The 25,067-nt window shown below is 37.2% G+C and overlaps 1 protein-coding gene across 4 annotated transcripts in view; it reads right to left on the bottom strand.

Annotated features, from left to right (window-relative positions):
* Window positions 1–25,067, bottom strand: part of ZZZ3 (zinc finger ZZ-type containing 3) — a 55,967-nt gene that overhangs the window by 30,376 nt on the left and 524 nt on the right. For 2 of the 4 annotated variants that reach the window (XM_068200027.1, XM_068200024.1), the window contains exon 2: window positions 1,470–1,623. The gene's annotated coding sequence lies outside the window, so the exon portion shown is untranslated. Of the gene's footprint in view, window positions 1–1,469; window positions 1,624–4,566; window positions 4,970–24,946; window positions 25,015–25,067 lie in introns of those variants that run through there. The other 2 variants (XM_068200025.1, XM_068200026.1) reach the window with 2 other exon arrangements.

The following is a 25,067-nucleotide window of genomic DNA, read 5'->3' as shown; positions in this document are numbered from 1 at the left end:
AGTAAAGTCAGACTCAAAGATAAATTCGAACCATCCCATTTAAGAGTGCCTGTATTTCACATTGCAGGGTAAAATGTAGGAGTACTTGACCTGCCCAGTCTCTCAAAAGAAGTTTTTAAGAGAACTCAGTTCAGTCTTACCCTTCTATTCGTTTAATCTTTAGAAGTTCAAAGTATGTGTCAAACTTCATATCACCACACATCTGTCATAATAGCCTTGCTAATGAATAGATTCACATTTGTGCATAATGGCACACCTTCCCTTTTTCATCTACCCAAATCCAATTATACAAACCCGTTCAACTGTCATATGATGTGAAGACGACAAATTTTAAATATGGAATCAAACCTTTCACACATTACTTAGAAATGCTGAAAATAACAAATGGAGAAAATTGTCTCAAGAGGTATTTTTCATTTTCAGCAAAGAAGGAAAAAAAAGGAACATAAATTCATAAATTCTCCCAAACCTACTATTTAAGTGTCAGATGGTCCTAGAAATGAAAAGAGAATGGGACAAGACAAGTACTCTCTCATGCAATACAATTCTGTTTAACAATTACCAGTATTTACTGTATTGTGTGTTTAGGAATTCACAATCCAAGCAGTATTTCTTAAGGAAAACAATGCATTCTAAAAGTATTGCTTGGTGTAGTTCTGGACAAAACTGTAGAGGAAAGCACATTAATTTTGTGTACATGTAGTATAGCTCATACACAACTGTGTATGACAGCATGTCATTTTGTGCAACAAAAAAAAAGATAATTATAAAGTGAAAATTTCAAATGTTCTCAAAACTGTGATTTATTTGTGCTGCTACAACCCTCCTGCTTGTTAGCTATTCCTGCTGCCTCAGATGAATGCCTGGAAAGGTGCACTGTTTGTATTCCTGAAAATATATCTAAAGAGATGCTGCAGCACTAACTTTCATTCTGTCCACCTAAAACTAATCAAGTGTGAGCTCTCCAACACACTCTGCCTTAAGAGAAAATATAAATAATATATAAGCAAGCAAATGGTCAAACATCAGCAGCTCACTGAAGAGAGCAAAACACTATGTGTTTTCTATAATGGTTTTACACCTATTTTCCACATGGATAGACTTGTCTGCATATTCTCCCTCTTTGCATGCAGGCTCAATACCATCTGGAGAGTGATCCCATTTGGGGTTGAACCCAAACATAAAAAACAGGGTTTATTTACAGATACCATTTCCCCTAGGTTGTTCTAATTAAAGCTAGCACACATTAGGGGTGAGTAACTGACATTTCAAATCAGTACCAATAAAGTAACTTAAACCAAATTCAAATGTATACTTTGGTTAGTAATTATTTCTGAATGCAACAGACATTAGAAATCAAAAGTAAGAGAGAAATTTTACTGATTTGCTGATATGAAACCTTCTCAAGAAATAGATGTTACATGACAAGCAAGTTATTATTTCCTTAGTACAAATGTAAAAAAACTTACCATTGCAAAACTAGAAGAAATGTAAACTTCTGGCATTTCATACAGCAGACTCTTACTGTACCACTCAAACAATATCAATCACCATTGCTGATATCCATCATGTAATCCAAATGCTTCACTAGTTTGTGCTATCACATTAACCAGATTTTGAAAACTGTTGAGAAAAAGACAAAGATATCAATAAAACATTTAAATTACCACACTGAAAAGGAAGAAGAATGCAACAGGACATATAAAGAGTAAAAGCTTTTTAAAGAAGAAATTATCAATTTTAAAAGTGTCCTACTGAAAGAAAGATCAATGTGCTATGAAGTAATTAAGTATGTGAAATGCTAATTTAGGTTTCAAATGCAAAATGTCTTCCTTGGTAGCTTCTAAGTGATTCACTGTATCACACTAAATGTGCAAGCAAATGAATTCACAGGAGTCAGGTCAGAGTGTTCCACTTTCAGAAGGTATTTGAAGAGACATAAGAAAGCAAGGAGTAAAAAGGTAGTACTACAACTAATGAATTATGAAATGCACTGTATTTTATAATTAGATACACAGTGAAAAACTCTGCTGTTAAATTTTAATTAACTGAGCAGACCTCTAAACTTATACTGGCTCCACATCCCTGAATAACTTTCATCGATACAATGGGACTAAAGTGCTTTCTAGAGTTCACATGAAACCTGTTCTTCATCCAAGGAAAACAATGTATAGCACCTCGTTTGTATTGGAAATGAAATATTTTGGATATTGAAAGACAAAATACATCTACAGATCCAGAAGTTACACAATGCTTTCAGCCATCTTCAATTTGGGCATCTGTTCCAATGACCAAGTTACTGCTTGAAAAAATACACCAGCAATCAAATTTAATTTAAGAACATCTAGTACTATGAAGGCACCATAATTCACTAAAGAATAGTGGTTATTGAAGCTTTCTTCATATTCTATTGACTTCATACAAAGTGACTCTGTTTTCATCTTGACAGTTCAAAATTTGCTGATCTAAAACTCAAGCTGATAGGTTCCTCCCTATTCTTCATTCTGCAGTTTTTATATTTAGATTACTGAAAATTGTCTTTACTTCCAAACCTAGTAAAGATTTCATATGGTAAGAACAGAAAATTAATTCACCATTAAGTTGCCAATTCAAAATACAAACTGAGCTGAACTGAGCTGCTAAGAGAAGAGATTAATTATGTCTAATTGCAGTGAAGTTCAGTAACAGAAGATGTTTCTCCACTGATGCTACATGAAATATCACAAATTCTATTATGTAGATAATTAAATCAAATCAGGTTTCATTTATTCAGTGGAATTTCTCAATTTAACAAACAGCAGAGAACTATCATCATAATATGACAAAGAATGAAAGAAGATGGCAAAGACGACCACTTGAAAATGCATGGTACTCTTAATCCATATTGTTGCCTTTCATAAAGATCCCTTTAACTGATGCATCTGGAGATACCAAAAGTACAACAGCGTTTGACCAATTTTTGCAAAAGAACAACATACCAAATAAAAATACTAGCTCAGCAACTTTGGTAAAAATACATTTAAACAAAAAATCATTTAAAGGAAACATTTAAACAAAATGTTAACAGTGAGCCAATCAGAAGGTGGCCTAATCTCGTAATTTTCAATTACTTTACCAGTCCTAAGTAAAGAACATATATGAATAAGTTGTTTCAGAAATGGCTGGAATAGTAATGTCAGTATTTTGTCAGATTTGTACACCTCATCTCTCCCGATTTTCTTTTACCCAAACAACCCTATTTTACTCACATTAGGAAAGACATAACCCCTGCTGTGTCCATTTGCCTTTGGGGACAGCTGAAGCATTTTAGACTCAGCAAAAAGACTGTGTAAGTAACTTCAGAGAAGAAACCAAGGTGGGTAAAAAAAGTTTTACTTAGTCAGAATTTTTTGTCTGGTAGCAGTTTGCAGGGATGAAGGAGGGAATAACAATTTAAAAAAAGAGGAAACTTAAATCAGGATACAGTGAAATGACAGCACCTTAATTATGCTTAAAACCTAGAAAACAACATTCACAAGGGCTTAACAAGCAAACAATTATCTAATTTTTCACAGAAGTCTTCTTGGAAAAACTGTCTTCAAAATTAACTATCATTCCTTCACATTGCATAACCAATTACAATGACATTTTTCACTTAGAAAAACCACATCTTCTGTGGCAGAGAAATTCAATAGAAGAGTAATATAATGTTTTGGACATCACTCATTTTAGAAGCTATTTGTGAGCTGCAATAAGGAGTGCAAGAGAAACTAAATAAGCTTTTAGATCTAAAAGCCTTTCTTCAGGGAACCACATCAACATTTAAGAAAGAATACTGGAATACTGCAACAAAGACTAGAAGTTTGAAGAGTTATAATCAGCTAAGAAACAACACACTGTGGTCCACAGAACGCACTAAAAATTAAGAAGTTACAGGTTAAATAGAGTGTAATAGAGTGTAATAGAGACAGAGCTCTGAAGTAAGGGACTCGGAACTCATCTCTTGTGGGGAAGGACCTGTGTAAGAAGCCACTGAGCAAATGTTGCTGCTGAAACCGTACAGGAAATGGCCACACATTAATCAGTATGGACAATCTTCAGAGTGAGACTGAAGTTCAACTACTTGCAGAAATTGTCTGTACATCTTGCATACAATCAAGCATTTGATGACAATATAGGATGCATTTCTGGGTATGCATTTTTTGCATTTAAGAACCCTTAAACTTACTCAGCTTTAGGCAGACTCTACCAATACGTATCATCATATTCACATTGTGCTACATTTTTTATTTAACTTAACCACAAACCTATTTAGTAAAGTTACTGAATGCTGAACTGTGTGCATGAAAACTTCTAGTAACAAAGGAAACAAACTTACATAGACATGAAAACCAAGTTAAAGACAGCAGAATGAGGAAAACCCTTCCTAAACAGAAGAATAACCAATTTTTTTTCTGGGTTATGTCTATCTGAGAGTCAAGCACGAGCCCAATGGTTTAAAGGAATTCAGAAACATGGATGCAGTTACAAGTATGTTCCACGTGGCCCTAAGCTAGAAAAGAGACAGTGAGAAGAAGCAGTCAATACCTGAACATACTGGGTGTACACCAGACCTGAAACCAGCCTCTACTATAACTGTGCTGGAATTATATATACGGAAATCAGGATGGATAAATTAACAGAATATACAACATTAAACAAATTTTAAAAAATATTGTGTACTGGGGGTGGGGGAGAACAGAGTTTCGAGAGAAATCTCCAATGGTTGTTTGATGTCACTATTTGATGAAAATGGGCAATATCTAAAGTCTTCCACAGCAATTCAACCCTAGAAAACAGAATAGTGTGTTCATCTGATCTGGAGAATAATGAATCATTTTCATATTGAAGAGAAAGAATCTGTTATCTTTCTTCTGAGTCTCATCTAACAATCAATATGCTCAGTGATAATACTGCAGTGATAAAGATTCAAATTTTTCCTTGTGGTCAGATATGGCATTTGTGGATATCTGATAGCAGAAGCACTCTCTAGTACCATACTAGATTTAGTCTCTAGTAAATCCCCAAATTACTTCAGAGACAATATCTGCTATTGGCAAAATTACCAAGAGCAAATGTGACACACATATATAATTGCCCAAAGTAATAGTGGATCTCTGTGGTATGAAACAGCAGTTCTTAAATTATCTGCAGAGCAATAGAATCTTACTTACAACAGTACATTTTTAAAAATTGAAAGCAGCAGCTATTAATGCAAACATAATCTAATCCCTTACAGAAGTATTTGCACGAGACAAAAAATTAGCACATCTGAAAAGATGAGAATCTGCACAGACACCAGATTATCAAAATTTTGGATTATCTCCACATAGAAAATACATCACTTCCTAACAAACTAGTATTACTAAATTAGGGATGAATTTCATTTAACAAATTATATTCAGCAGTCTATCACATCTAGAGTATGCCAGCCTCTCTTCCCACACATACTGAGTTTCACAGAACTACATTAGCAAGAAATCAGTTTTCTGGAAACAGCATTTTATTCTTCTGATTCCACATTACATCAAAACAAGCAGTACTTGCAAATTATAGAAATAACCTCCACCAAAAGACATTATGAAGATATTACTTAAAATAATATAAGCAGCTTAAAGATATTAAAAAAGGTTAAAAGCAATAAAAATTAATAAATGTTACTGAAGGTATTCTGAGATTTCAGCTAGCTCTGACACAGTAGTATTATATTGCATATGGTAAAAATATAGTCTGTCAGAATGGGACTACTTGTATTAATCTTATATATAAAAGGCTAGTAAGATAAAATAAAGAAAGTAAAAGAAAAAAATAGAATAATATGAAAAAAAAAGTCAATGGGTTTTAAAAGCGAGCAAACTAGCAAGGGAAATGTTTTACTCAAAACTAAAACTGAAAAGAACCAGAATGGATAATTCAATATGCTATTTTTCTTTCCTTAAAAGAGATGGGTTCACTAGGCTAGACAAACCTATTCTTACATAAGAGAAAAAAAATTCTTTAGAAAGAATCTTCTTGTGGCAAGCTATTTCTACTTCTTTCTGGAAGAAATCAAAAATGTAATGGGCAGGGAAAATGAACTGGTAGTTAAACAATAGGTTGTATGAAAACAAACAAAAGCTCAACCTCCTCCTAACATTCTTACTCTTTCTCTAAAACCATGAAAAAAGGCTGAACCAGAAAACTGTATGACAATGACCAGCAATGTACATCTGCTCCTTTGCACCCCTTCCACGCAGCAGTGCTATCAGAACTGCTGACAGCACTGGCATTTCTCACTCTTCTGGGCTACCTATATGAGGAAACTTACTGGGAGGACGGGTGTGATATAGGCATCACCCCTCTTCCAGCCAGACATTCCAGGATAAGATTGCAAAATTACTTCACATAAACCTAAATATGAATTATACAAGTGTGACTTTACAGTAGAACTCTAGAAAAGCAACCACTATATCAAATTTCTCCTCTTTAAAGTCTGAAACACTTAAACTGCTTTCAGTTTCTTGTATCCTGGCCAAATCAGAGTTTGTGCTGAAATTATACATTGAAGCATCTGTCTCAGACTGATATTCCCACCCTGCTGTCTCTCTTCGGAATTCTCAGTCAAAATAATTACTCATTTCTGTGCACAAATATGGAAATTATTTTAAACCCTTCTTGCTGCTTAAGACACATCAGACTGTTTCTTCAAGGTTTTCTTCCTCCATATTTTGGTGTAAGAAATTGGGATTTGGCATAGAGAAGAGTTTGCCTGAGAACAAAAATCCTTGTGGAGCTGTGGTGAAGGCAGGCTGAGGGGAATGCTTAAATGGGAATGCACAGGTAAGGAGACCAGCTACGTTGGCAAAATGAGTGGATGCTGCCTGGAGAAAGACACAGAAATCCTGAGGAACTGCTAGAAGACAGAAAGAACACAACTGTGAAAAAGGAAAGCTGGCACTGGGAATAACTGGAAGGAACAGGCAGAATCTGTGATTTTACCTAGTCCCAACTCACTTACACACATCACACAGCACTCATCCCAATTATCTGTCTCAAATACCTGGGACAACTCTGTCAACACGACTATTGTGGAACTATACTCTGAAAAAAATGTACAAATAGGTCAGAGTTGAAAATATCATCTTTTCTTTTCAGATGGCTCCAGATGAATCAATTTTTCCTGTGGGTCATATTAAAGGACAATGTGCTGCAGCACAAGTGTGGGATCACATGGCCACAACAGAAGATGAAGATGTGAACTTTGTGAGGTGGCTCACCACATTCCACACTTCAACACACCACCTGGTGTGCTCATCTTTAGCATGGTGTCTTAACACGTTAAAATGCAAAAAATGATCATTTAATGCAATTTGCTCTTGTCCTGAATAAAGACAGTAACTTTAGGCAAACACCCTTACTGAACCACCTACTTTACTGACTAATATTTAGTCAATAAAGTCATTACTGTCTGATACAATTAACTTATCAGGAAAACTGAAATCAGACTATCAAATAACTTCCATGTCCCAGTTAAAACAATTATGCTTAGCCTCACTTATTGGCCATCCCTCTATATCCTGATCACCACACCTACCCAGTCCACTTTATCATCCTAGGTGAAAGTCCCACTCTAAATTATAATATGCCTTTTTCATGTTCGTGTAAATTATAATATGCCTTTTTCAATTCAATTGCTAATTAGGTGTCCTGTTATCCAAAGAGCATCTCCTGTGAAGGATTACCAAAACACGTGACTAAGGTCTTTGAGATACACTAAATCACACAGGTTCTTAAAAAGCTCGTTATAAAATTAATTACACTAACTTAATTACAGTAACCATTTGTCAAACTGTTACTCTAGGAGAAAACTCCAGTAATATTTCATCTTTTAAACACAGAACAGAGCTTTATATAAATAGGAAAACTATTATTTATTCCCTGAAGAAGTTGTTATTACAATATACAGAAAATATCTAGCATAAAAAGACATTGCTTTTTCCCATAGGTAGGCTGCAATTTTAAGAGTTCAAGTACTAATAATCCTGCTAGCAGTTTACAGATGAAAAGCAACTTGATGGAGAAAATCAATGCTCCTATACTTTTATGTAAAAGCCCCAGGATAAACCAGTTTGCTCATTTTTGTACAATATTGCACTGGAAATTACTACTCTGATTTACTTTTGGAGCAGTGACTACAAACATGCTACCTACCTTATGAAGTAAAGTGCATATTGTATGAAATATTGTCGAGAACACATTTTTATCCCAGATGATTTTCAGTCAAGGGCATGCATTTGAAATGCAACAATTAATACAGCTTTTTATATGCAAAATTACAGCATCAGCTCCATGAGCCTCACAAGGCTGATGCACAACTCAGAGCAGCACCACACACACAACACCAGGTGCCCTGCGTGGGCTGTGCTTTGAAGTGCTCCTACATTACACTAAGGCAAACATAAACCCAGATTTTGGAAAAGGGACACGTGAGGCATGCAACAGTTCCTGTAAAGTTTTTCAAGGCTGTTTCAGAATTAAAATGTTTTGTTCTAATTTTTTCTTTAAAATATGCCCTCACTCTCCAAAGAAACAAAAACTGAGAAGGCTGTTTTTTCAGCTATCTACATTCATGAAAACTGTTTTAACCACTTATTTTCTATCTGATAATGCTTTTGCCTCAATCTAAGCTTTTTCACCCATCTAGGGGATACACATTATTCTATAAGCAGATCAGCAATGGGCTGGCTTTGTAGTCCTAAACATGTCACCATTCTGCCTCACATCCCAAAACACCACCAATGTTCTGAAAAATGTCATGTTCCTCCCTCTGGCCATCTCCAAACCTTAAGGATGGTGAGGCAAATTCCAATCCATACATGCACTGGCTAGACTGCTTGCAAACCATGTATAGCAGGTGGCTATACAATTTTTGTGAAAGCTGCAAGCTCTCTACAGCTCTGAGATGTTTACTGTCAGCTAAATTTAGGGGAGTTGCTATGCTGGCTAAAGGATTCAAATATTACTTAGTGACAACAGTAAACTAATAGAGGGACACCTAAACAGTTGATCTAAATCACACTCCAAATGCTGAAAATCTATTCTGGACAGACTAGGGGCAGGGAGGGCATGCAGAACTATCCCAAAATCCATGAAGAAAAAAAATGCAGTTTGTCACAGCTGTGCTGTGTCTTCTCACCCGGTGCATTTTCATGCTTCCACAATTACAAGCATCCCTTGGCACACCAGCTGATCCTGGGTATATAATCATAGCACCAGTCACCACCAGCACACAGACAAGTTCTCATATGCAAGGAGCTAGGCAAAGCAATGGACAAGCTTATAAGCCAAGTATGCTTTAAACTTGAATGTAAACACAGCAGTAGCCTGCTACCATAGAATCACAGAATCACTTATGCTGGAAAAGACCTTCAGGATCATTGTGTCCAATTGCAAATGACTTGCCTTATGTCACTTTTTGATTGGCGGTTATTTTTAAGAGCCTCAGCTCTTTTAAATGTGGCTATATTACAACTGACTTTGACATATTAATAAGATTGTATTACATCAAGTCATTTATCTGGTGAACAGCCAGAGAAACATCTATTTTCTAAAGAAACTGAGGTGCTACAGCTGTTGACATGTTTCAGTACTGTACTCTATGCTAGAACCTCAATATTTTGGCAGTTCTCAAAATAGTGATCTGCAGTAAAAGGACCCATCCCTCCTTCTGCCTTCCATACAGGATGTTGTTTATTTTCATTGCTTCATGCTGCAGTTTGGTCTAATACACAACACAACTGCTACAGCCATATTTAGCCATCTGTGACAGCTTTGCATTGCAGCCTTTCAAAGCAGCTGTGAGCACGTTCCTGCTCTGTGAGCTGGATGTCAGCATCATCTACAAGAAGAATGGGCCTCTCCCCAGAAGCACTTGAAGGCAGAACAAAATTTTCTCCCAACTCTTGGGCATCCTGACAAAACTGCAGATATCAGCACTTGAAAATGTTTATTCTTAGATGCTTTCCCAATTCTGCTTTGTGACTGACACTGAGCTTGTTAAGCAGAGAGGTTTCAATACACCTCTATAGCCTGACGTTCTCACTGTATGCTCAGGCTGCATTTGTTTTCTGAGTAAGAAGACTGTTATGCATATTTCAGTCTGCTTGGCTTGGGAGCTTCCACTGGCAAGCACTGAAGGTGTTTTAAGTGCATTAGGAACTGTGGTTTTTAAAAGCTCTTAAAGGGGCAGTGAGCAGCTTGCTTTCTGTTTTGCTGCTGTCCTGTCTTTAGGCACAGGAAACAAACCAATATGTAATATGAACACTATCACATACCCTTTCCTTTAATTACAGCACATACACTGTTGATAGAGACCTTTATTAAAAAAACACTGACTTTATTGTAAGACTGCTCCCAGTTCAACTAGTACATTACCTTTTTCTAGATGCTACTGTTCATATCCAACTACTTCCAGATAGGATTGTTAGCCACAATTTCCTTGATTTAACAGTACCTTGGTAGCCTAATTTACTTTTCTAGTCTAATATATGTAATTCAAATAAAACTATGACCACATCACATGTAATTTTGTTTTACTTGATTGCCATTCTGCTTTCCTCTCTTGCTGTGCTCAGAAGGTCTTCGAAGGCCAGTACATTCACTGATAAACATATGCTGCTTTTTATTTCCCACAATTTCTGTGTCCTGTCTGGCCTATGCTTACAGTACCAACTGGAAATACAAAGGAAGTTCTGGCTAGCCTACATTTACATTTAAAATTTCAGCCTTTTTGTGACTCTTATTTTCTCAGTATGAACATTTTTTTTCATTTGAATACTCTGGCATTAAATTTAATTAATTGCCAACGTAATTGCCCTGTAAGAATGCAGGGAGCTGCTTGTTCTTTTCCTACAGGTTTTTGCTCTTCCTGTGATCACTGACAAAGAACCTTTAGGCTTGCTCCGCTTTCATTTTTCACCTAGATGCAGGCTTACTCATAAGTTCTGCAGTTCCTACAACCCTTGCACAGTAAAAATTCAGGATACTCTGATTCACACTTTCTTGATCTTTCAAAGTCACAAATTGATTCCCTTGAAAGATTAAGCCAGGAGAGTACAACTTTTCATACAGCACCACTACTCATCAGCTGTTTCTTCTCCAGGTATCTTATTAACGTGCTAAATATACATATTTGATAGATTTAAAATACATTTCAAAGCATTTCTAAGACTTTACACTGTTACTCTAAACCTACCATTAACCTGTCAACACACTGCTGAAACACAACTACAGTTTACCCTACACATGCTTTTCTTTTGGCTTCCTTTATTCAACTTTGTGATATAAGGAATACCCAGATATTCTGCTTTGAATTTATTCTTCAGGGTTTTGTTTTGCAACACTCAGTTTACAATTTTTTGCAACTACACGAGACAATTTACTTCCAAAACTATGCTCAGTATTCAAGTATGAAATGAAAGATTGCCTATGAAGTGAAAAATTCATTCTGATTCTATTATCCTGTCCCAGCAGATGAATACTTTATCAAGGGCTTTGTAAAGATCTCTCTTGATATTGAGATGTTGCACTACATTCACAGAGCAAAAGGGACGTACTTATTACTGCCTAAGCACACGAGCATATCTGTCACCTATGCACAGAGACACTTGATTCCCTTTGCATGTTAATTGACTATTCACTTTCAAAACTTCTCCCTCATTAAATTTAAATGCAAATCAATTATGCTCAACATTATTAAACTTCAAGCCTCTTTTCTCACACAGAGCAAAGCCACACGTCTCTGCAGTCAGTACTTTGTCTCCAACAGCCGCGATAAGCAGATGGTTAGGCAGGAGCTGCTGTGTATAATACCATTATAGCTTCCAAATATTTTTAGCTCAGAGTCCTCCTAAGTCATATGTGATATCTATCTATTTTCTAGACTTCAGTGAATTTCTCTTCCATGAATTTTCCTTGTCTTCCCCTGAGCTCCCATAAATTTTTAGCATTCAGGCTATCCCACTGATGTTTTTGTAAAAAAAGAATTCTGTATTTTCATTTTTACAAATGGGTATAAAGACCTGGAAGAAAAGAAAAGGTTAGATAGCTAATGTAACTCTCACAGCAACTTCATTTTAACTCTTTCTCCATTCTGCCTTCAACTGGCTTTTTTCTGTTTTGCTTTGTCTTTTTTTATTGGCAGAATAAATTTTTTGTGCTTTTCTCAGAGCTTCCCCTTCTACTTCAGCTTTTCTGACTTTGCTTAAGAAACATTTTCTCAGGGTTAGGAAAAAAAAGCCTTATGGTATTATTAATGATGGAAAGCTACTACATGCATTAAGCATGCCTTTGCAACTGTAATGTCATGCATCCTGCAAATACATACACTGAGCTCTAGTAACAAAGGTGCATGTTTGCAGTTCTATCTACCCTAAAAAACACATGAAACTTCAAGGCTTTAAACAGCATCTTGGCTCTTCTCATTTTAGTTTTCTGAAACTGAAGTAATTTTTTACAGATTTGACTTTCTTCTTTTGTCTCAAGACAATAGGATTCATGACCACGGTAGTATTTAATAGACTTTTTACTTTATCAGTTATTAATTCAATAATTCAGGGCAAACTCTGACCATGTTTTAGTAGAATAGCAATTTTAACATTTAACCTTTTATATAAAAGTACACGTCTGGTTATGCTATCTAAAATTCTCAATAGTATCTATTTCCATAAATAAAAAGGAGACACTCATTGCACCATTCCTTGCAATTATCCTGTCACATCGGGTTAAAGGACTGAAGAAACATTAAAAGGCTATTCAAGTTCCAGGTTCAGCCACTAGAGAATTTCTTGAAGCGCAAGAAAAAAAGGAAAAAAGAGGTACCTTCAGCACATTTTATCACAGATTCAGGAAGAAGGAAGAAGCTGCCAGAAGGTGGGTCAGAGAGTGTGAATTATGTAGCTTCCATCCCTATCCTGAGCAAACACCAGCAGATTGCCAGGGTTCAGACACTTCTCTAAATGGCCAACCCATCACAGCAGTAAAAAACCTGCACTTGCAGTTAAATTCTTCTTTATTGCTTTGTCTCTGAGCTGCACACCATGATTGCTCACATACTGTATCAAATGACAACACATTTAGAAACTTCTCATTTGGAGAAATTAGATAAAGCTTAGACTAAACGGTTGCATTATTTACTATGGGCTTAGATACCGACTTACACAAATACAATACAAAATTGACTTCTTTCCTACTTTATCCCTCCAAAACCTTCAGCTACAGAGATAGGATTACTCTAAGTGTTTATGTCTTACAAGACCAAGACCAGTATGATCAGCAGCTTTCTGAATATGCTATAGATACAGTTTGGAATCTTTAAAGTATGAATTTGAAAATAATCAATAAAAGCAGTTACAAAGTTAGAAATCATAATGGTTTGATTTTGCACATTTACATTTTTAGAGTAAAGATATCAGGCAGAAGGCTTTATATATAGTTCATTTTAATAATAAATATCTTGCAGTTTGCCAGCGATGGCCTAGAAAAGCCTTACTGGTTCTTTCTAAGGCACAGTTTTTACAAAGTATTCTAAGGAATTTAACAGCATTATAGCAAAACAAGTGCTGTGCTTATTCCTTAGTACCTCTGAAGAGCTGACATGAAATATTAAGTAAGGATTAACTTGACAAATATAGTTTATATACCATCCATAAAACTTGTTAACCTTTTAAAAAATATTATAGAAAAAAAAGCCCAACCCTGATTGCCAGTTATCTGGAGAACATCTAAAATTTCTGTAAAAAAATACAAAATTATTCAGCTGTGAACAACTGTATTACTCACAGCACAATGCTGTAGCCATAAAAGAAGAAAAATAAATACAGTAAGAATATATCTCCGAGGCAGCCTTTGCTGTATCTTGAAGACACAAAGCCCTCATAACTCAGTGATATATTACCCCTCCTAGGGCAAGAAGCAATTAAACACATTCCTTCCTTGATAACAGTTGGGGAAAATAAACCCTACATAAAACTCTCATACCTTAAAAAATTAAGTTTCACAGTATCTGAGGACATACCTTTGCTGTAAGATCCTAGAATTAATGGTTACTTTATCTGGTTTATCTCCTTGGTGTTCTGCATAAAGAAGCTATCCCGAATTCTGATTATTCTTATTGCCCTTTTCTGTATTAAGTCTAGCAGACAGATCAGTGTGGGATAATCATATTCAAAGCATGGCCTATGTATCTCATAGATTTTTACCACAGAATAGTTAATATTTTATGTCATGACCCCTTTCTATTAATACTCAACTCTATTTACTTTATTTGACACCTAGTGAAAACTGAATTGATGGCTTTACAGAAATGTCTATCAGAAGACTTTCCTGAGAACTAATAGCTGATTTCAAGTCAGGGTTAGGCTTTTTTGCATTAAAAAAGCATATTTTTATTCTTATGCATTACTTCACATTCCTAACAATGAGTTTCTATTTTAAAACCCATTTGCTCCGTTTTTTGAGATTCTTCTGACTCAAGATAGTGGTGAACTAAAGAGCCATTAGATTCATATCACCACTAGATTAGAGGATAAGGTTTTTTCTGCAATCACTAAAATAATTTTGCTGAAATATCACTATCAGTATTTATCAAAAATGAAATGACCATCTTCTAAAAATCTGCCTATTTTGACTTAAAATGCCCCTCTGAAGTCACATGCCAGCTAAGGTGGGCACTGCTTCCCTTCTGAGTTCTGCATGCATACAGTTTGGATTATCCTTGCTCAATTGAGGAAAACATTAAAACTTTTTTTTTTTTATTGCTCTAAGTGATAAGAAAGGAGCAACTCTGCAATGTATGTGTATTTCAACAGCCACTATGGAAATAAAAATGCAAATCCAAGTGTGAGATAACAGAATCATAATTAAAAATACACTGGTGATATGTATAAATAAAATACGTCCAGAGGCCTATGTCAAAGGTTACCCATTTAGATACTTCCCAAAAGAGCATTTCCTTCTTTATTGTTTTGTGCAAGACACCACTTTCTCTCCACCTTCCTATCACAGCAATCAAAACCACACCCATCAACATTCCCACTCCTTTATCAACAAGGTGGATTCAGACTGGTGGTCAGCCTTCAATCATTCTCTCTTTAATTTTGCAACAAGACTTCCCAGGTGAGGTGTCATCTACCATTAAGTGATTTAATCTACAAAAAGAAGCAATCCCACTCCCCTGTAACTCAGGCACATCATTTCTATTTTTCCCATGCATTTGTTTTTGTATTCAATCCGATCTCACAGTGAGCTGATTTGGAAATCACATGTCCTTACAAAAGAGTCATTTTTCTTCTAGTTCAGCTTCCTAGACAGGCTCACTGTAATGGTGAAATAAGCACAGGTGACAGTGAAAACAGGGCCCACGACTTTGCATTTGGTGACAGCCAGGCCCTGGATCAGGTTTGCTGTAATGTGAAGCCCTTCTCTCAGGCTCTCCCTTATGCTTTGCAAGCCTAAGCAGCACAGGTACTCCTCTTATCTTGGAACTCTAAACTTCCACGCTGAGGACAGAAGTGTTTTCTAACTGATGCACAGGAACTAATCCCAGCAGGTTATTGTTTCCATCTATATGTAGTGCCCAGCTATAACTTGTATTATTCTGGAATTGTGAATGCTGGGGAAACATTCTTCATGTCTGTTTCTACACAGCAGAGGTGACAGCATTGTGTTTTACTCTATTTTCATTTTGGTTAACTGCTCACTTTAATATAAATCTGTTAAAATTCTATTGAAAACTTAACTGAAATCCAGCTGATGCAAGTCTTCACTAACAGAATCAGAGGCACAAAGAGAGGAATCTGAGAGGGAAAAAATCCTGCAAACTTTCTGTATTCTTATTTGTTACTGATTCAAACTCCTGGGATCTTTTTGACATTTCATCATGAAAAATATGGTCAGTGAAGGTCAAAAAAGCAACAGTTGTTCACACTTCAACAGAAGCTAATTTCTAAGTATTACAAAAGCAAACTTTCCTTTCAAGGCAGTTGCAGGAGTGAACCAAGCAGGGAAGCCAGGCTACAACCCACACAAAGGAAGGGCACATTTAAAGAAGAGAAGCAAACAGAACCTAAACTGGAGCTCATGCCATGTCTGCAAATCAGGCCTGCTGACAGAACAGACAGGATGAGAAGAAACGTCCACATGATTATTTGGTACAAGTCATATAACAAAGCTGTAGTGACACATGAACCAAATCTGAAAATGGTACCAAGAATATCACACAGTAAGCTTCTCCAGAGCTCTCCTATTTCTCACAATCTCCTGACTTTTTGGGATGGTTTCTTCGAGGGAAATTCTTTGGCCAAGTAAATACAGACATACAACAATCTAAAAAGTTTTTAAAAGAGTAGCAGATCTAACTGCAACTAATTCAATTATGAGATACACCCTAAAAGCAGAACACAAAGGTCTGATTACCAGAGTTACTTCTCAAGTGGAAAATCAATGAGACATTAGTCACACTGGATAAAATGACAGTAACTAGCCTGCTTTTACCTCCAGAACCCAAAAGAGAGGCAAAACATTCTCTCTCTATATTCAGAATTCTGACCAAAGGAAAAAACAATCAGTCTTGTAACAGGTGAATTTCCAATAAAACTGCTTCTGGGTTGGAATTAACCAGAGATATTTTCAGATCATGAGAGATGTAACTGAAATTCATCAATATTTAGAAGAATTTGTTACCTGTATTGTTGGTGAGGGTTTGTTTTTGGGTTTTTTTGTTTGTTTGTTTTGAGGTGCAGTCAGAACAACAATAAAAGACTGCATATCAGGATCTTAATAGCAACAAATCTGCTCCCGTACACTTGTATAATCTGAAGGGTCCTGACAGCAAACTGTACTCCAAAAAGCAATCCATTTATGAGAAGAGAGGATTCTCAAGGATTTGTAAAATTCACTTTGGTTCAACAATTCAGACCTCCAAAATACACGTCAAGAAATCTGAAAAAGACAGACTTCACTTTGAGATGGGGGATGTGTGGGAAGCTTTATTTGCACTGGACATCATAGAAGGAGTGAATGTTTCTCATTGTCCTTTTCAGCACTGGCTGTCAGATAGCAGATATGCGAAGAACTTTTTTCATCTGAAGTATTTTAGGAATCCTCTTAACAAAGGATCACTGAATTCCCATGATCCAGAAAAACTCTCACCTGACCTCACTTAAGAGAAATTACGTAACTACACTTTATTCTGTTAGAAACCACTTCCTCACAGGTGCATTTAAAACTATCCACGCACATGAAGAGTAATTGCACTATAGCAGCCTCTACAAGAATACTGTGAATAAAGATTTTTTTTTCAGTCTTTATGCTTTTTTTAGAATGCACTGAATATAGCAGAATTTCCAGAAAACTGATGCAATAAACATCACGATTCAGCTGAAAATAAAACACTAGCTAAAAATAAAAAAAACCCCATAAACTATACTGGCTTCTCATTTTGCCTATTTTCCCAAGGTTAAATAAATACATAAACACAACCAGAAATGTTGACAACTGAGGACTGGGAAGACCCGATAACATCTAGTTAGCTTTCTTTTTCCTGAAGTCTAGCTTTTAAGGAAACCCCCAAAGAACAGTGCTGGCAGCATAGCAAGACACAGAAATATTGTCAGATCTTTTCAAGTGACAATTAGATTAGTTACTAACAAAAGCAGTATAATCATGTATCCCTAACCAGTAAAATTTGCTGCTAGTTGTACTCTGACTTTTATAGACATGTACATAGAAAGCACAAGTAAATGAAAAGAAGGTAATGGGTGGAAAACTTGTATTAATATATGCTAACTTCAAAATTATTAATAAGATACAATTTTTGAAGTTGCCAATTATTTTTTTTACATTGGAAATAGGAAAATAACCTGAAGCAAACAAACCATGGCACCTGCTGAAATGTTAACACTTTTCTACTCCAAATCTTTAGTCAGTCACCACCTATACACCGCTCCAGTCAACTGGGCAGGAACTGCTGCTCCAAACTCCAGGTTAAAGCAGCCTTTTCCAGGTAGCTCTGTCTGACAATTGCAACTCAGTTCCAGCTCTTCAGGTGGAGCTTAGGAAATAGGTGCATCTGCCTCTGCCTAAGACTTAAGCCTTTGTGCCCTTACTACACGAGATACCATGATCCCTTTGTAATACGCTACAAAAAAAGCCTTTGTACTGCAGTGATACATAGAAAGAAAATCCCTGGAGGACTTGAAGTACTTGAGAAAGGGAACAAATTCCTTTTCTGACATCAGTTTAATATAGTGAACAGTGTTTGCATTCTTCCTTTATTGATTTCCAGGTTTACATAGCAAACACTACACCAGGATCTAAACCCTGTCAGTTAGCAACACTTTGTTTCCTGATGGTTCAGTCACAATCTCTCATCAATTATAGCAAAGATAATGCTGACAGTCTGTGCAGTGGAAGTACACATAAACTTTAATCCACATAACTGGTGAGAGGGAAAAATGTACTAAAAGTCTAATTACAATTAGGCTATAATAGACTGAAATCATCATTTTATGTACATCTTCTACACTCTTTTTAAATCATTGTGAATGTGACATTTGTTTCACTTTAACCCTTTCTCTAATTCCAGAGCACAGACATATGTGACACAAAGCCTATCCTTCACTTGCTCTTAACCCTGAGGCAGCTTTGTCAAATTTCAAAAATCAGAAATGCTTGAACAAGGTCACATGGGATATAGGCAGTTGATTTTGAATAGAAAAAATGCTGAATAAGGCATTAAACTGAATTTAGTTCAAAAAGTTCTATCAAATTGTTCAGTACTTTTAACTCTAAAAAGCTTTAACTCATTTGTATCAAGGTTAGCTCTTCCAGTTTAATAAAATATTTTTAAATCACCCAAAAGAGTCCCAAAGGAGAAATTTTTGTATGAAACTAGTATATGTAATAGACAGGATACATTTCTGTTCAAGTTTATTTATACTGCTACTACATAGCAATGTGCATAAAAGGCTGAAATCTATTCCTAATACATGGAACACAAAGCAATTTTAAATAACAATATATTTATAGAACAAACCCTTCAGGAATCTTAAGACTTTATCAGTGGTGATTAACCCTCAACATACACAACTCAGATATGAACTGTAATCTCGATTTTATAGAGAGGTGAAGCTGCACGGTGTGCTCTGTTTCAGAGCCTGGAATGCACCTGACTCCCTGGCTCATCAGAATTAATCTTCTGAGCTTTCTCTTGAATGAAGTCTTCTGAAAGACTTTGACTCTAGCTCGGTTTCTTTCTTTTGGATCTCTAAAACCACCTAAAGGCAAGTCAAAAATATTAAATCTACAATGAAGGCTCTAGTAAAGTTACCTTCAATATTACATTACAGATGGCTTTAATAAATACTTTATAAAAACCCTTTAATGAATATATTTGATAGAGGGTTTTTTACGAAATCTTACAACTGTTAAATCACTAATTTTTTTCTCCACTGTGTTGTTTTGTGGTTTTACTCTTTTAAATCATGGCCAGCAATATTACAAAAATCTGAAAATGATGAGAGATCTAATGTTAAAAAGTCATCTGGCCTCCTATGCCAAGGACAGAAAACTACACCTCAATCACCTCTAAAAGGAGGTTATTTAACCTTTTCTAGAGCACTTTCAGCAATAGATATTCCATTACTTCCCTCAGATATATAACCCTGTGATTATCTGTCCTGGACAGATAATCTTTGATGGAGCTGGAAGGTTTTCCCTGACATCAAAATCTCTTTTTATGCTCCTCAGGACTATTATTTCTTATCCCACCTAGAGAGAACAGTTTATTATATTATTCTCTGTTGCAAACTTTACATTTGAAGCCTATTATTATGTCTCCCCATGTTTGCAAAAGACTAAACAAGTACAATTCTTTCAGTCCTTCCTTAAAGGTCATTATTGCAACTCTTCCCTAAATACTCTCAGCTGGTCCAAATCTGTTGGAAGCAGAGTAACAAGAAGAGAGACACTGCATTGTCTGAGTCCTTACACTGAGTACTGCAGAGCAACTTCCCTCTCACATACAACAATCCTGTCCATAAATCCCAGTGAGACCCTGGCTTCCACGGAATTGTCACAACTCCACTGTGTTCATTTTGTGATACAGCTGCTTATTTACAGAACTGTTGCCCAGCCAAGTGTTTCTCATAATTAAATTTATTATTTCTACCCAAAGGTACTGTTTTGTGTTTCTCTTTACTGAAGTGCATCCCATACAGTTCAGGTCATTAATCCAGTTTTCCAAGACTATTTCACCCTAATGCTCATACTCACACCCAGATTTGTCCTATCCAGGCAATTAGCAAATCTGCTTTGTTCTATCACCCAGGCCACAAAACAAAAAAAATAAACAGGAATAAATTCAGAAAATACAACTGCACAAGACACACCCATGCCTTCAATCTCAAATGTTCTTAAAACACTTATTTAATTAGTAATTAAGCATCATGGCAGAACTTCTCTGACAGTATCTATCTTTGGTGTTTCTAGATTCCTTGGCTGTGGAGATAACATTCCTAACTTCAACACTACTGAACAGGCAGAGTATGTTTCAAACACAAACATACACAGGAGGCTCTGTCACTCTCCTCCCTCTTTAAATAATTTCTGTGTGGCACAGTAACCCAGTTGCACAACTCCTCCAATCTGGGCTCCCTGTTTTTTCTTCCTAAACTAGAGATACTTCAGAGACACTTCAATTCACACAACCTGCACCACTATCTCTGAAAAATTCAGCTCTCGTGTACATATATAGATGCTAATAAAACTAAAACAACAAAAAGCAGGATGTTATAATTTATGTACCAAAAGGCAGACTCTCAGGAACACTCCTTTCCTCTCTGACGTTCAAATTTTCTAACTGAAGTGTTTTAAACAAAATTAGAATTATCCTTTTTAAGCAAAAAAATCAGGTACTTCTCATGACAAGAGACTATTAAAATCCCACTTCTTCACTACAACATATAAAGATGAGCTTTTACACTTCTTACTGATACTTTTGTCAGTACAAATGCAACCCCTAATAAAAACAAATATTTGTGTTTAAATATCGTATTTAAATCTGAACTACTAAAAATATCTTTAAAATCCTGGACAATCAAATTATCTATCTTGCCAACATTCATATTCCTTTGTCCTGTGATGAGGTTCAAAAGACCAGAAAAACTGAAGAGCAGTTAACAGCAATCTAAAACACTGATATAACACAGCTGTATGCAAAGCAAAAATACTGAAATTCAGGATCAGGTAAAACTTTAACCATGGGGTGGGTGATGGAGCTGCTGGAACAAGCAACACAAGGAGGAACTCTACCATCAGAGGGAATGATCCCAGTACACTTCCGAAGGGCAGACATTGGACTATCCGAGCTTTATGTGTTTCTATGTTTAACTGAATTCATTATAAGCATCAGAACACTGAAGTAACTTTAAAGAACAGTTACTGTAAGTTCAGCTACTAAACTTTTGGATGGAAGATACAATCAATTACCTGTATAAGGGAAAGCAATTAAATCCAAACTGCTAACAAATACTCAAATTTTGAACACAAACCATATAAATTATTAACCTACTACCTACAAACCCTAAGTATTTTGATTACAAAGCTGCACTCCATAAGGGAATCTTTTTAAAGGTCTTTTTGTTTGAAACACAAATGTCCAATAAGAACACACCATTTAATGTTCAGCTCTGCACTTCTGAAGTGTCTTTTAAAGTTACTCAAACAGAAGGAAGGTTTTCCAAAAACTGAAATTACCAGGATGGTTCTAAAACCACAATTTTTCAACCACAAACCATATTTACGGTGTTCTTAAAACTGGAACAATATACCCTTAAGTGTTAGAGTAAAGTTTACCAGGAGCAAATTCTTATCAGCAGCAACTTGACTTACAGCAAAGAACGCTTAAATTGGAAACTAAAAAAAAAAAAAAAAAAAAACAAAACAAAAAAACCAAAAAAACCCTCACTACAGAAGTGAGAAAGTTTCTCAGTTTCTGCAACTTCACTCACGCCTACAGAAGTGGCAGAATTTTTCTTCTTCAAGGTTTTTAAGGACAAGGTCTACAAATATCTGTCTGGAAAAATCCAATTAGCTTTAAACAAACCTGAGAGAAAGGGAACAATAGGTCCTACAGTACTGCATTTCTAGAACTGTGAGTGCAATCTATATATGGATGCAAGTGCCAAATGCCTGATTAATAAATTCTCTCTTGCAAATTTGGTTCCTTATGACCAGAGAGACCTGTATCATCAGTTCCCACACAATGCAAAGACTTTGGGAAAACTAAAACAAAGCAAACCTCAATAGATTAGTCTTAGAGATCTTAAAGAGGGGCTTGGAAATGTTAAAGGTAATTTAAAAGAAGAAAAAAAAAAAACAAAACAAAACAAGAAAAAAACACAACTGGAAGCAAGGCAGAGTGCAAAGACTTCTGCTCCAGCTTCCCCAGTACTTTTAGAAACATTAAGAAACACATTTCTTATTTCCCTTATGGTAAAAGAGCAGAGTATAACTCCACTTTTTATCAACCACACAACTATCATTGATCAGAAGTCAACCTAAGTACCTTCAATTATCTGCAAGAACCAGACACAGATCCAAAAAACCCCAACCAACCCACCAACCAAAAAAAACCCCACAAGAACTTTACTGGGAGTGTAAAGCCTTCATTCTGTATGAGACTAAGGACAGCCTATCTCACTACGTAATCTCACTACACAAGTATGTTAGAAACACTGATAAACATCAGAGCAGTCACATGCTGTTCAGCTGTAGAACAAAAGCCCTTATTAGGACACATTCCCAAATTCTGTGAAATAAAGATCTAGTTATTTTTGCATGTTAAATCCATAATAACACCGAGCCAAAGAATCCTATTTGCTATTTCTCTTTTTCCAAAAATGTTAAAAATGATGAGACAATACATATGATTGTGCTCCATCACTAAACACCTCAATAACTAAGCCATTTAATCCAGCCTCTCACTCAGCAATTATACACTTGGAGTGTGCAAGGCAAAGGAAAAATCATTTCACTTAAAAGTGGTACAACTGAGAATTGCAACAACTACCTATGATAGACCAAACAACCAGAAACATAAATTATCAGCAGTATTTCAATGTAAGGTCATTCGCTGCTGCTCCTTACTGACACACACAGTTGCACTGCATAACACTTCTTCACTAAAAGCCTTCAAATTCAAGCCTGTAAATTCAAGGCACAGAATTTTTTTATGGAATAAACATGACAGTGCTGGAAAAAGCCTGAAACCAAAGTTGTTTAGGTTCTTAATAACTTGCTAGAAGTCACATGTCAAACTGACTTAACTGCTAAGCCCTTCTAAGGAATTGGGAAATTTCTTCAGCTGAGTGACAATCTTCACCTGATATTTATTTTTTTAAACATTTTTCTCACATACTCCATAAAGAGATGCATTTTTTCCCCTGATGTTTAATACATACCATGCATTTTTTTCCCCCTACACTTTTTCCCACTTCTGATTAAGCAAATATTACTACTATTAATTCAAAATACAGTACAGTAAGATTAAAAGATGCTTAAAAACAAACCATAATAGTACCTTGTCAACTTCTTTTCTCAGAAGTTACACCTGCTTATGCAAAGAATCACATTTTCCTAATCCCAAACCTACCAATCCCTACTAGATGACCAATCCTTGGAGCAGCTAGGATGGGAAGCTAGTATCTAACCACAGGTTAGAAATACACCCGAAAAGCACGTTCTTAAGAGGTGGCACAAGTCAGTATTTAATGTAAAATACAGGGTACACGTAGAGCTTCTCTTAAAAGCCTCAGTAAACAATCACTACGTAGTGATTAGGACAGTACAATGACTATCAATGGAAAACATGGAAACATATGTACAACCATGGAAGAACTACTAGGTTTTTTTTAATAATAACTGGAAGCATATTTACAAAATAAAATTTGGAGCATCAAAGCTTCAAAAACCCATTATTTAAAAAAAAATAGTCTCTGTAATGTGTCAGCCTAGAACCAAATTAGCAAAATACTCCAAGACTACAAAACCTGCCAATGTTACTAGATAAAAACAAGGACAGAATACAAAACACCATAAGAAAGAAGAAGAACCATATGCTCTCCCTTAAAAGAGAGCAGGATTACGAGACAAAGGGAATATTGCTGAGCTGGGACACTTGCACACGACGGCAATAGTTTTTCTAAATACAAGAGAAGACGGAACTGTATGTTGCAAGTTTGTGCTGTAACGGGACATAGATCGTAGCCTCCATCGAGAGCAGGCTCGGGATGTTACACGGCTCTCTTCGGGACCCCTGCATCCTTAGCCATCAGCACCCTGTCCCTGCGGGGCAGGCACCGCTTGCGCTGCCCAGCAGAAACCCGGCCGAGAGCGGCGGCACAGCCCGGGCCAGAGCTGCAGGACAGGCCGAGCCAGCGGGACACCGCCGGGGCCCGCGGCCGCAGGGTGGCCGAGGAAGGGCCCGGGAGCTCCGGGCGTGAACGCGGACCGGCAGCCACGAGCGCCGCACGGCCGGGGCAGCGCCGGCAACTCGGGGACACCCGGTGCGGGGGCGGCACAGCGGGGGCGACCCAAGGGGCTCCGCGGGCATCCCGGCCCCGGGCGCGCGGACGGGGGCGGAGCGGCGCGGGGGAAGCGGCGGGACGGGGAGAGCCCGAAGCGGGGGAGGGAAGGGGGGCGGCCGCGGGGCAGGCACGGGGTGATGTGAGGTGAGGCGGGGCAGGGCCGGGGCGGGGGGAGGAGGCGGCGGCGCGGAGCCAGGGGCGCTCCCCGGGGCGCGCGCCCCGCCCGCTCCCGAGCGCCCGTTCCCCGGCGGGAGGGGCGGCGGGTCCCGGTCCCGCCCCCGGCCCGGTACCATTACCCAGCGCGCCCAGCGCCGCCGCCATCCCGCACCCGGCCCGCTCCCGCGGGAGCCGCGCGACCTCGCGAGACTTCCCGCCTTCCTTCCCCGCCCGCCCCCGCCTCCCGCGGCCCGGCCCGCGCCCGCGCGC

The sequence above is a fragment of the Anomalospiza imberbis genome, chromosome 9 (assembly GCF_031753505.1).
Source record: "Anomalospiza imberbis isolate Cuckoo-Finch-1a 21T00152 chromosome 9, ASM3175350v1, whole genome shotgun sequence".
Classification (NCBI taxonomy): Eukaryota; Metazoa; Chordata; class Aves; order Passeriformes; family Viduidae; genus Anomalospiza; species Anomalospiza imberbis.
Note: the sequence above shows the minus strand (reverse complement) of the source record. Positions and strands in the feature narration are given on the sequence as shown.